The sequence below is a fragment of the Canis lupus genome, chromosome 22, assembly GCF_011100685.1.
Source record: "Canis lupus familiaris isolate Mischka breed German Shepherd chromosome 22, alternate assembly UU_Cfam_GSD_1.0, whole genome shotgun sequence".
Classification (NCBI taxonomy): Eukaryota; Metazoa; Chordata; class Mammalia; order Carnivora; family Canidae; genus Canis; species Canis lupus.
This window is the reverse complement of record NC_049243.1, coordinates 60,992,098-61,006,263: the sequence shown is the minus strand read 5'-3', so window position 1 is coordinate 61,006,263 and position 14,166 is coordinate 60,992,098.

The window sequence follows — 14,166 nt, the reverse complement described above, 5'->3', positions numbered from 1 at the left end:
TGGTCTGCAGTGGGGTGCAGGGCCTCTGAGTGCTCGTGGCCTTCTGTTGTGGTGTCCTGCCTGCTGAGCAAAAAGTACAGAAAGTTCTCGTATACCCTCTGCCCTGCACCTACACACAGCGTCCATCACTATCCAAACTGCACCAGACCAGTACGTTTGCTACAATCAGCGAACCTACATTGATACAGCATAATCACCCAAAGTCCATGGTTTACACTGGGGTTCGCTTGTGGTGCTGTACGTTCTATAGTTCTGACAAGTGTATAATGACATGTATAGAATCACACTGGTCCTGCCCTAAAAAGCTTCTGTATTCCACTTCTTCATTTAGCAATAATAGCGCCTCAGATAAACCTCATCGGCTATGATACTGCAACTGCACAAAGCTTGTATTCCACTTCTTCATTCTCCCTCCCTATTACTCTTATCAACTACTGACCTGTTCACTGTCTACAGTTTTGGCTTTTCCAGAATGTTACATACTTGGAACCATTGAGTACATAGCCTTTCAGACTGGTTTCTTTCACTTAGGAATAAGCAAGTTTCCTCTGGTCTTTTCACTGCTTGATAGCCTATTTATTCTTAGCATTAAATAATATTCAATCGTCTGGATGTACCACAATCTATTTGTACATTCATCTACTGAAGGACATCTTAGTTGCTTCCAGGGTTTGGCAACTATGAACAAAGCTGCTGCAAACATGTATGTGGAGTTATCGTGTGGACATGTTTTCAACTCATTTGGGTGAATATCAAGGAGCGTGATTGCTGGGTCTTATGGTAAGAATATGTTTAGTTTTGTTGAAGACCGTGAAACTGTCTTCCAAAGTGGCTGTATCCTTTGCATTCCCGTCGGCAATGAAAGAGAGTTCCTGTTGCTCTTCATCCTTATCAGCATTGGTGGTGTCAGTGTGGGATTTTGGCCATTTTAACAGGTGTGTAGTGGAATCTCATGGTTGTTTTATTTTGCAATTTTCCTAATGACATACGCTGCGAAGCATCCTTTCATTTATGCTTATTTGCTATATATGTATTTATTTGGGTCTATTTCTGGCCTCTCTATTCTGTCCCATTGATCTATTTTTCTGTTCTTCTCCTAATACGACACAGTCCTCATTACTGTAGCTTTACAGTAGGTCTTGAAGATGATAGTGTCAGTCCGCAAACTTTGTTCTTCTCCTTCAACATTGTATTGGCTATTCTAAGTCTTTTACCTCTACATATAAATGTTGGAATCAGTTTGCCAATACCTACACAAAAACTTGCTGGAATTTTTATTGGGATTGCACTGAATCTATTGATAAAGTTGGGAAGAACTGACATCCTGACATTATGAGTGAGACTTTCGATTCATGAACATGGATTATCTCTCCACTTATTTATAGTTCTTTGTATCTTTCATCAGAGTTTTATAGTTTTTCTCATGTAGATTTTATACATATTTTATGATGTTTATACCTAAGTATTTCATTTTGGGGGTACTAATGTAAGTGGTATTATTTTTTTTTATTTCAATCTCCACTTGTTTGTTGCTGGCATATAAGTGAGTGACTTTTATATACTAACCTTATATCCTGGAACCTTGTTATAATTGCCTATTAATTCCAGGGTTTCTTGGCAACTCTTTTGTATTTGCTACATAGACAGTCATGTCATCTGCAAACAAAGACAGTTTTATTTCTTTCTTACAAATCTTTATATTTTTTTTCTTCTTCTCTTTCTCCTCCTCCTCCTCCTCCTCCTCCTCCTCCTTCTTCTTCTGTCTTTTTTGCATTAGCTAGGACTTCCAGTATGATGTTCAAAAGGAGAGCTGACAGAAAACATTCTTGCCTTGTTATTTTTTTAAGACCTTATTTATGAGCAAGAAAGAGAGAGAGCTAGCATGAGCAGGGAGTGGGGGGCAGAGGGAGAGGGAGAAGCAGACTCCTTCATGAGCAGGGAGCCCAACATTGCAGGACTCGATCTCAGGACCCTGGGATCATGACCTGAGCCAAAGCCAGATGCTTAACCCAGGCACCCCCCCTTATCTGTCTTTTGTTTTTTGGGGGAGGTATTGGCTAGTAGCTGTGTCATACAGGTGGCAATATGTTTATTCAAGATGTCTTGTGAAATGGATGCCTCAGCAACCAGAAGCTTAATATCAGATGCATGGATAGAGGTAACTGCATGATGAGGAGGTGACTGCATGATGGACATGAAGGAGGGCACGTGGTGTGATGAGCACCGGGTGTTATTTAAGATGGATGAATCACTGACCTCTACCTCTGAAACCAAAAATACACAATATGTCAATTAAATTGATTTTAAATTTTAAGCTTAATATCATGCACTTACACTACAGTGTCTTTTAAGGAATTAGTTCATTTCGTCTGGGTTATCACATCTGTGGGCAAGGAGTTGTTCATAATATTCCTTTCTTATCCTTTTAATGTCCATGGGATCTGTAGTGATGTCCCTTCTTTCATTTTTTATATTAGTAATTTTTATCTTCTCTTTTTTTTTTCTTAGCTCTGCTAGGGGCTTATGATTTTATTGATATTTTCAAAGAAACAGCTTTTGGTGTCATTGATTTTCTCTATTAATGTCCAGTTTTCAACTGTATTGACATCTACTCTAGTTTTCTTTATTTACTTTCTTCTGCTTACTTCCAATTTAATTTGCTCTTCTTTTCCAGTTTCCCAAAGTGGGAGCTTACTTAGGTGACTGGTTTTAAATCTTTCTTCTTCTCAACTCTGTGCACTCACTGCTATCAGTTCCCCTCTAAGCACTGCTTTCACTGTGTGCCACGAATGAGGTAGATTGTGGTTTCATTTTCATCTAGTTCAAAATACCTTTAAATTTCTCTTGAGATTTCTTCATCCATGTGTTATTACAAATATGTTGTTTAATCTCTACGTATTTTCAGATTTTCCAATAACAATCTGATTTCAAAATTTATATTCAATGCCAATACCTTGTAATATCAAGACAATCTTGAAGAACACTACTGTTGAAAGATTTGCACTACCAGATCTGGATGCCACATTAGCACAATTAATTGGGCTCCCTGCATGGAGCCTGCTTCTCTCTCTGTCTGTGTCTCTGCCCCGTGTCTCAAATAAATAAATAAGTAAATAAATAAATAAATAAATAAATAAATAAATAAATCTTAAAAATAATAATGATAATAATTTCTGAAAGCTAAATTTCAATTTTCCAGAAGAAAACAGGACCTTGGAATAGGCAAGGATTTTTTTTTTTAAGATTTTATTTATTTATTCATGAGAAGCACAGAGAGAGAGAGACAGAGACAGAGACACAGGCAGAGGGAGAAGCAGGCCCCATGCAGGGAGCCCGATGTGGGAGTCGATTCCAGGTCTCCAGGATCATGCCCTGGACCAAAGGCAGGTGCCAAACCGCTGAGCCACCCAAGGATCCCAGGCAAGGATTTTTAAAATAGGACAAATATGATACTAACCACAAGAAGATGTATAAACTGGATTTTATCAAAAGCTAAAATTCTTGCTCATCAAAAGCAAATTTAAAAGACATCCATAGGGATTCCTGGGTGGCGCAGCGGTTTGGCGCCTGCCTTTGGCCCAGGGCGCGATCCTGGAGACCCGGGATCGAATCCCACATCAGGCTCCCGGTGCATGGAGCCTGCTTCTCCCTCTGCCTATGTCTCTGCCTCTCTCTCTCTCTCTCTCTCTGTGACTATCATAAATAAATTAAAAAAAAAAAAGACATCCATAGACTAGGAAACATATTCACAGTAGAAAAATCTAATAAAAACTCATATCCCGGGATCCCTGGGTGGCGCAGCAGTTTAGCGCCCGCCTTTGGCCCAGGGCGCGATCCTGGAGACCCAGGATCGAGTCCCACGTCCGGCTCCCGGTGTGTGGAGCCTGCTTCTCCCTCTGCCTGTGTCTCTGCCTCTCTCTCTCTCTCTGTGACTATCATAAATAAATATAAATAAATAAATAAATAAATAAAAATAAAAACTCATATCCAGAATATAAAAGAACAACTAAAAATCAATAAATTAAACATAAAGAACTCTGTTAAAATTGTCCAAAAAATGTTGAACTATGGTAAAATTGTCAAAAGAAAAAAAAAAACAAAACCCTTGAACTATGTTAACTATACTAAAGAAGACATCTGAATGGCTAAGAAGCATATGAAAATGTTCCCAAGTTCCTTAGCAATCAGGAAAAGGCAAGTTAAAGCCACAGTACCAAAAACCAAGGGGTTAATAATAAAAACTGTTGATAAAAATGTAGTACAACTGGAACTGTCCTACCCTGCTGCTAGGAATAAAATGTTAGAATCTCTCTGAAGAACTGACTGGCATTTTCTAACAAAGTCAAGCATACAGGTGCTCTGTGATCCAGCAATTGCATTCCAAGAATATATCCAAGAGAATTAAGTGCATACGTCTACCAAAGACATCTTCTGGAGTGCTTCCCAGAGCACTCTGTGTAATGGCCCGGTGGCACCTGCTGATGCCCCTGCATGGAAGGAAAAGCTGGGATGTAGGCACACTTGGAAGGAACGCCTATGACCACAGATGACACTCTGATCAACGTCCTCACACTGCTTTGAGCAAAAGTCGCCTGACTCAAAAGACTACATTTTGTGCGAATACATTATTACAAAATACCAAGCAAGCAACACAAAGCCAGGTCACCTGTGGTTGTTTATGAGTAGAAATGAATGGAGGAGAACACGGGAGGTCTTTGGATGCTGATCAGGTTGTACTTCTGAGAGGTAGATTAAATAAGATGTGTTCAGTGAAAATTCATTAAGCTGCAAACTTAGGATATTTGCACCTTTATGTAGGCACGTTGTACTGCAATAGAAAGCTTTTTTTTCTTTTTTTTTTAAGATTTTATTTATTTATGAGGGAGAGAAGTGGAGACACAGGCAGAGGGAGAAGCAAGCTCCATGCAGGGAGCCCAATGTGGGACTTGATCTGGGGACTCCAGGATCATGCTCCAGGCCAAAGGCAGGCACTAAACTGCTGAGCCACCCAGGGATCCCTGCAATAGAAAGCTTTTTAAAGTGCCATTTAGCAATGGATCGAAAAATGCAAAATACCTAGGCATAAAGCTGATGAAAAACATATACCAGACCTCTTCACAGAAGTCTCTAAAAACTAAAATATTAAGTAAATGGAAGGATCTGCTCTACTCACGGATTGGCAGAGTCGGTATCCTAAATTGGCCAATTATATACATACGAATTGACTCGTAGTCTCACTAATGATCAGGGAAATGCAAATGTAGGCTGCAAGCAGAAATCGATTTATACCCATTTGATGTGCAAAGGACCCTAAAGGAGTCTGACAACAGCAAGTATTGGAGAGGCTGTGGAACAACCGCATCCCTTACCCACAGCTAGTGGGGATGTAACCCGATGGATGCCATCACTTTTGAAAATAATTTGGCATTATTTTATTAGGTTGAGTATTCCCATACCCAAGCCACTTCTAGGGTGTGTCTGGGGGGCATGCTCAGCATCAAGGTTTACACCAACAAAAAGCCAAAACAGTTCCAGCGTGCTGCAGCAAGAGAGGAAACTGATGTGTGTCCCCCAATAGGATACTAAGCAGCACCGTACACGAATGAGGGCACAACAGAGAACGAACACTCAGGGCGCACATGCACACCATACGTCTCAAAGAAAACAAAAAGGACAAGGCCAGAGAGGATGGTAAGCACCGAATTTGGGCTAGTAGCCACTTTTCGGGGGGAGAAAGTGTAGGGCGATGTTTGTCCTCATGTGGAGAGAGGGTGCACTAGCATTTACATCCAGCAGACAAACGTGATGAGTGGAGCATGCACCTGCAGTCATGCCCACCCTGGTGGGGACACCTGAGCCATCTCAGTGCTGCTTCAGCCTCCACCTTTGCTTGCCGGGCCCTGCATGCTCTGGCCTCTGAGGACCCCTGCAGCCCTACTCTGCCCTGTCGTCCTCTGGCAACCGTGCTTTGGTCACACCAGACCAGGAGATCTTGGGAGTGTTTTCCCATCTCACTTTTTTTTTTTTCCCCATCTCACTTTATGTAGTTTTTTTTTTTTAACAGTGAAATTTATAAACACTCTTTCTTTTGTCTGGCATTTTCTGTATAAATATCTAGAATGAAACCTTAAGTTTAAAACTCCAGAAAACGTCTCTTAGTATGAAAGCTGCAAACGGATGGTTTCCCTCTCCAAGATTAAGAAGGAGAAATAAAAGCAATGAGTGTTGCCAACATTCACAGCTCATAGGATCCTCTATAGAGTTCCAGATTTCTGGCTTCTTCCAAAGAATGAGCGACTTGGCCCCAGCAGGTGCATCCCTGTGGGCTGGCAGCTGGCCAAGGCAGAGTGCCCCCCACCTGCCTCCGGGCAGCGAGGTGTGTCTGTGGTTCTCTCTGCTGTCGCTGCCATCCTTCATCGGGGTGGCTCTTCTTGCTCTTTGGTATCCTTCTAGGAAAGAGGACTCCCCACGGCAGCCACAACCATCTAGTCTAATTAATGCGTCCTTTGCGGCCTGGAGCCTGTCGGAGTGGGGTTGGGGGGGCTGGGACACCCAGGGCGAGGGAGAGGAGGTGTGTGGGTGTCAGTGTTGGCTAGAAGAGCTGGGATCTGCTCTGCTGGGGACGCAGGAAAAGAAGTCCAGATGGAACAGAACTGGAAACAAAGGAGGAAAATGAGAACAAAGCCATTTCAGGGGCCACACGAGAGACGCCGCAGTGTCAGCCAGTGCTCAACCTCTTAAGGAGACACCAAAGCAATGTTTAAAGGAAATTCTCACTTGCTACCCAGACCTCACCGGTGTCTCAGTGAAACCACAAAGGGTGGGTGGTGGAGGGAGGCCAGGGAGCAGAGCTGGAGCGGGTGTAGGGGAGGCCAGGCGGGGCTGTGGGCAGGGGTGGGGCGCCCTGCACCAGCTTCCCCGGGCACCTAGGACTACACTATGCAGAGCCCAGCGTCCTCTCCCTTTCTCTGATTTAAAGTGGTCCCACGGCCACAGCACAGTATCAAGGTTAACACCACCTGCCTAACCCCCACCAAGCCTCCCATGCAAAAGGTTTCTGCACAAACCAGCTGGGGATGCAGGCTCATTTGCCAGGGGACCTCAAACGAACCCATCTGCTCTGTCATTCCTTCCACAGCGTAGCTGGAGGATGCTGTCACTGGAGTCCCTGGACCCAGCAGGGCTGGTGGCCAGGCCTGTGCTCGCCCATCCTGCCAGCCCCTGCTGACAGTGGTCTGGGAGCCTGAGGCTGGGGGACGAGGAGCTGAGCCGGCTCCAGAATCAGACTCAGCTGGTGACATGAACAGGTGCCTCCACCTTCCCATGTATGGCAGGCAATGGCTGCTGCCGTGGCGAGTGAGAGACAATGAGAGTGTGTTGGGGAGAGCTGGGGGCCCTGACCTCAAATCTAGATGGATGCAAACCTGGGCAGGGGTCAGAATTAGAGCCGCAAGTGGTTGAACACCGTGGTGTAGTAGGCACTCACTCGCACACTAACGCAGTAGGAGAAAACGTCCGGCATTGCCGAAGCTCAGTGGAAATAGGATGCTCTCAAGTGCTGCTATTTGGCAACAGTTTTTTCCCCTCACCTCTTACCACAAATGTCATAAAACAAAATGAAACTCCCTTGTGTGGTACCAGCCAAGGGCAGAGATCACTAGAGTTCGTTAGAGGACTCCCGGGGATTTCCAGAGGTGCTCGCAGCATCCCGCCATCGAGGGAAGGAGATGCGCCTTTGTCAATGCACTGGACAATTGTGAAGGAGGATGCTTTAGGCCTTCATCGTCACTGCAACAGCTGAGTGAGTGCCGGGCTTGGTTCCCACCTCCACCTCCTGCCCCTACTCTGCACAGCCTTGCGAAGTCTTGGCTTCTAATCAGTGTTTAATGATTTTTATTTTTATTTTTAGAAAGATTTCATTTGAGAGAGAGAGCACATACGTGGAGGAAGGAGCAGAGGGAGCAGATCTGTCTCGCCACTCTGAGATCGTGACCTGAGCCAAGATCAAGAGTCCAACACTTAACCCACTGAGCCAGCCAGGTGCCCCTAATGATTTTTTTATTATTTTATTTTTTAGATTTTATTTATTTATTCATGAGAGACACAAAAAGAGAGAGAGAGAGGCAGAGACACAGGCAGAGGGAGAAGCAGGCTCCATGCAGGGAGCCTGAGGTGGGACTCGATCCTGGGTCTCCAGGAATCAGGCCCTGGGCTGAAGGTGGTGCTAAACCGCTGAGCCACCCGGGCGGCCCCTGATTTTTTATTTTTAATCCCAAATGGTTAATATATGCTACAAGGGACTGCCGTGTAGGGCAGGAATCATAGTTTTGCAGGGAAGCTTTACAGCCCCTTTTCCCGGCCCAGCCACTTGCCCATTCTCAGCCCGTTGCAGCGCAGGCACCAGGCGGGCCTTGGCGGGGATGGAGACCCAGCGCCTTCACCACCGGGAGGGTTCGGATCCACATCCATGCCTCAGCACCCCCCAACTACCTACACCCCAACCCCCATTCTAAAATGAGAAATGTGAGAATTTCTAATGCCGGTTCCCGAAGGTAGTGTTTGTCCGAGTCCAGGCCAGCGCCGAGCCCCGGTGGGAGCGCGCTGCGCGCTTGGACGGTGGCCCCCAGGCTCCAGGAGGCCGCGGGCCGGGGCTCACCTGTCTTTCCACCTACCTGTGTGTGTTCACATCTCTACCCCCATCCCCTACCTCCATCACCTGTCCCCACACGCACGTATCCTCGCAGGTCCTTAGGTTCCGTCATTGGGCACGAGTCCCCTACGGGCACCTGGCCGAGGGGGTACAGCAGCAGAAGCATCCAGGCCCCAGGGCTCCAGACCAGGTGCGCTGACAACCTGGTCCCAGAGCAGGTGCACTCACCGGCGGGAAAGGGGCCGCAGCGCCCACGTGCCCCAGGGGTGCCAGGCAGGTCGAGTGGCGCGAACCTTCAGGCTTGGGCTCGGGTCAGAAGGGCCGGCACGTGGAGGGGCCCCAAGGAGGCCCAAGCCCACCGGCGGCCTGGACCTGGGGTCCCTTTGTTTTCTCCAAGCCCGCCCCTCCAAGGCCCCGCCCACACACCTAGGGCCTGCCCCACCTGAGGCCCCGCCCACAGACTGGGACCTGGACCTGTCCACACACCAGGGCCCCCCCCACCCGAAGCCCCTCCTCCTCCTAGGGCTGTGCCTGCCCTCAAAGCCCTGCATGCAGACCTTGGGGCCCCCAGCTGAGCCTGCAGGTGACTGGCCCAAGGGCTGTCCCTGGTCGTCCTGCAGCCACCATGAAGCAGGGCGGAAGGGGAAGCAAACCCTCAGTCCAGAGCGGGCACAGGGAGCGTGTGTCAGTGTCCTGGGGCCGCGGTAACAAAGCAGCACGAGACAGGCAGCTTAGAACAACAGAGATCTAGTGCACACCAAGTCTGGAGGCAGAGGTGTGAGATGGAGCTGTGGGGGAGGTCCCTTCCTGCTTCTTCAGCTCCGCAGGCCCGGAGGGGGCATGGGGTGGGGGCCGCCGGCACCTCTCTGGGTCCCCTGGCTTGTGGCTGCATCACCCTCTCTCTGACACCTACGTTCTTCTCTTTGTAAGTCCCCATCTCCAGCCAAATGTCCCTCTTCCTATAGGGACACCAGCCATGGGATGAGGCCCCCCTGGGGACACAGTCCTCCCATAAGCTCCCCATCCATGCTGAGGTTCCCACGCAGGCCCTCTGGGCTCCCAGTCACAGCGGCCAGTCCGCACCTCCCACTAGCTGTTCCCCCCACAGATTCTGTCCATCATTCCAGGTCCAGCCCAATCCCCTGACCTGCAGGCTTCTCTAGGGAGGCCATTCTCGGGGTGCCCTGGTTGTGGTCTGCATGTCCACACGTAACCCTCCCTACGTCAGCCCCTCAGTGTCCCGGAGTACCTCCATCTGACTGCCCTCCAGGCTTGCAGGGGGCCTTCTGCCTCCCTCCCAGCGCCTGGCTGCCAAGGATGCAGAGGAGGACGTTATGCCCACCATGCATGGGTGCCCTCAGCAGGGCGAAAACTACCCCTCCCAGGTGGGAGTCTGTCTGGCCAGGCTGCCTGGGGCTGGTATGGTGCCACATGCACACTCTCCCCTGTGGTTCAGCGCAACAGTGGTCGTGTCTGCTGTGGCTTGGCTGGTTTCTATTTCCCGCTCCCACAACTATTGGCTAAGGGAAGTCCTCCTAAAAGGAGAGATGTCCACTTGTCTTCAGCTGGTCACTCTAGCATGTGCGTTCCCCTGCGAGGTGGACTCCAGAGCTGTCACCATGTGTGTCGCAGCTCCAGGATCCCTCTGTGGCCCCTGGCAGCGCCTTTGGGTTAACCGACTTACATTTTTAAAACTGTTGCAGTGGAAGGATGTGGTGGGGCAGGGGCAGGAGCAGGAAAGGACCTGCACATGGCTTCTGGGCCCAGCTGTCGGACTTGGGGCCACGGCCAGCAGGTTCATGGACCAAAGCCCAAGCGCATCACGTGGGAGAGGCGAGGGTCCAGGGACAACAGTGTTCATATGCTGTCCCTCAAACTAGGCCACTGACGGATACACATGGTTGCCACGGAGTGCAGGTAGGAGCCCCAGCGGCCTGGCACAGAGTGGCACCCCAGCCTCATCTCCGCCTCTGGGCTTTAAATTCTCTGGGATTTGGTCCAACTGTGGATGTTGGAGCAGAAGCCATACAGAAGACAATCAAGAACAACCAGCATTAGGCAGATATGGTAACGGAGTTAGTAAGGGGCAGACACAAGGTGACAACTGGTTCGAAACGCACCCTGGAGAAATAAAAAACGGAGCCGTCTGTTTTAGTGCTGCCACCGACGACACACAGCAATGCCAAGTTTTTCTGGTAAGACAAAACGTGGCAGGAACATGTGCCATCCAAACGTGCAGAAGAGGTACTCATGTTCCGCCCACTGCCATTCCCATTTTGTGTCCCCTCGCAGGAATGGCTGGTTCCTTCCTCGTTACTCTGGAAAAGGGGTGGAAGAGGCCTGGACCTGGTAACTTGAAAGTGGGCGTCAACGGTCCTCTGTTCAGCCTGCAAATGTCGTTGTGACGGGGGCTGCCGCAGGTAGTTTCTGGAAATCCGGCAGAATGGACAGCGGTGTGGAGGGTGGTCAGGACTCCGTCCCCAGCCAAGCTGCAGGCGTCCAACAGGTGGCTGAGCGAGCCCCAGGCCCCTCACCACGGCCGGGCTGCAGGCCTGCGGGGGGCCGAGGCCGTGGGGTTCTGGCGTCTGGATGGAGGCCCAGCAGCCCCTTGGCAGAGCGCTGAGGGGAAGGTGGGTGGACCTGGGAGTGTGGCCAGACATCTCGCTGATGTGCCAACCGCCAGACTGTTGTTTCAGACTATTCGCCACCAGCTTTTGTGTTGGCCTTTTCTCCCTGACATCTCAGACTTCTTTCTCTCACCTTCGCGTGTCAAGTCAAGGTTGGGCGGGGAGCTCGCAGTTACCTGGAGGACTGTGGGCCAGGGCCCAGCCTGGCAAGGGAACGGCCCCTACTGGGCTCCCCACCCCGAGCTGGCGCCGCCCACTTCTGCACGCGGACCAGTTGGTGTGGGGAGCCCTGGGCCTCGGCGTCTGTGGGGCCACTTTCCACTCGCTGGGCTCCCGGGAGCCTTCCTCCTGTTCTCCGGGTTCTCTCCTCTCCGCCCAGGAGGCGCCAAGGCCTCACTCCGTGGGCACACGGGGGCCTGTCATCTAGCTACGTGCACGGCTCCCGGACATCCATCTCAGTTTGCACATCTCCTCTGATTTTGCCTTTTTTTTTTTTTTAAGATTTTATTTATTTATTCATGAGAGACACACAGAGAGAGCGAGAGTGAGAGAGGCAGAGACACAGGCAGAGGGAGAAGCAGGCTCCATGCAGGGAGCCCGACGTGGGACTCGATCCCGGGACTCCAGGATCACGCCCTGGGGTGAAGGCAGGCTCTAAACCACGAGCCCCCCAGGGATCCCACCCTTTTACCTTCCTGGTAGAGCCTCCAAATTTTGGGGGGCTTCTGTAGAGTACAAGGAAGACTCCCAAGCTAAGTCTGTCCTCTGGCCTACTCTGAGCCACCCTGAGACGCCAGAGTCCATTTTCAGGGAAGAAAAGGTAATTGAGGGAGGAAGCACATCTCAAAATACTGTCCAAGCCCCCACGTGAGGGACACCTGTCCAGGCAACACTCTGATCTTAAGCGGGTTCGAGGTAACAGGGCAAGTCTGCACCAGCCATCCGCGGGCCTCCCAGGCACGCGCCAGCCTCTGAACCCCATAGGTGGAGCCACTGTAGGATGCGGATGCCTCCCTCTCCAACACTCCGTTTCAGAGTAACAATGTCCCTTTGCTCGGAATCGCTCACTTCCCCTCCTCACACCCGCCACACCTCCCCTGTGGACACATGTAGTTCTTGGGTCATTTCTCCACACTTTATTCATAAATCATGAAATACTCTGGTTACATTAAAAGACTCCACTCCCCCAGAGTGCAGCCTGCACTCCAGCACCCCAGTGCAGGTGGAACATGCGGGTGCTCCCTGACAAGCATGCCAGCCTCCCTCCCTACTCTGGACGCCCACGGTGATGCCCACCTAGTGCCTCGTTGAGGCAGAAGGTGCTGGAAGCCAATGTCCTGAGCTCCCCCTGTTCCTCCAGCTGCTCCTGAGATGCGTTGGCCCCACAACCCCCAGGGAGCACCTGCCGTCCGCCCTCCTGGACCATCTTCCTTTACATCAGCAGCTTCCAGCTCTCTAGCCAAAACACATGTGACATGTGTGCGTACAGTGGAACCAGAGGCCTGGTTGCCTTCCCCACCAGTCTGCTGTTGGACAGATGCTGCTCAGGAGTCCTCGGAGCCTGTGTAGCCAAGGCTCTGTTCCAGACTCCGTTCCTGGCTGCTGGGAGGCCTCTATCTTCGACATCTGGGCTCACGTGTTCGGTCCGTGAAGGCCCAGCAAGGACCATCACGAGCTGGACTCTGAGCCCAGCAGCCCAGCACTGCCCAGAAATGCAGGACAAACACTCATTTTCAGGCCCCAGTCCTGACCGATGGGATCTGGACTCAGCGGCTCCCAGAGGACAGCGCCTAAGTCATCCTGAACCTGTGGAAGCCACCAGGGGACCCGGGGGCCTGGGCCATTCCGTCAGGTCTTCACGGCTGTAGCTCAAGGACCCCTCTGAGGTCAGGTGTGTCAGGTTGCTCCTCACGCCACCTTCCCCCTGCCCTGGGACTAGCATCCTCAGAACGGGTGGTGACAGTCTTCTGTGGCCCCTGAGCATCTGTGGAGGAGGTGACAAAGGCTGATGGCCTCCAGGTAGGTGCTAACCTGCACCTGGCACACACACCTGGGTGCCCACACCAGTGCATAGGGACAATTCTGTGTCTACTTGCAGGAGAGGCAAAGACACCCGAAGTGGCACGTGAAGAACCTGTCTCATCCCTAGCTGAGCTTTTCCGACATTATTCCCACTGGGAAAGAGGTGCATGACGACAACGGTTGGGACACTGGTGATGACATAAGCACTTAGCAGCATCTTCACGGAAGAGATGGTCACAGGGTGGTGAGAATTGTCTGCCTTAAACTCAGCATCAGGATGAGTCAGAAACACACAGTTGAGTAAAGACCACAGAACACAGCGCTTCCGTGAAAGCACTGACACCACTAATGCTGCACATGCTCCTCAGGGAAGGAAGCAAGCCCTCTGAGGGTGACCTCTGAAGGGCCGCGAAGGGTAGGGGTGTCCCAGCACCAACACTGCTTCCTGTGACGACCACGCCCCTGCACACAGGCCTTCCAGGGACAAACAGCTCATGACCTCACTGCAAGCACAGGGGGCTGTGGGCAAATTGGGCTCAACACCCTCCCAGGCACGTTCACCCCAAATTTCTAAATCACGGGCACAACGTTTCTCGATTTTTCAGACCATGTTCAAGGGCAGGTGTTGGCATGTACCCCAGGCAGTGGGGTCAGGGTTCAGCCTAAGTCCTCACAACCCCTGGAGCAGCTGGAGAAGGGGCCTGCCCTGCGCCAATGCTGCTGGACCCCTTGGCACATTGCTCCTTGCACGGTCTATCCCTAACGTAAGCAAAGCAGAGGCCTGCTCACTCTGGCCAGGTGCCAGGCGCCAGAAGCGGGAAGCCAGAGGCCTGTGGGACACCAGGCCCCAGTTGCCCTCAGGACACA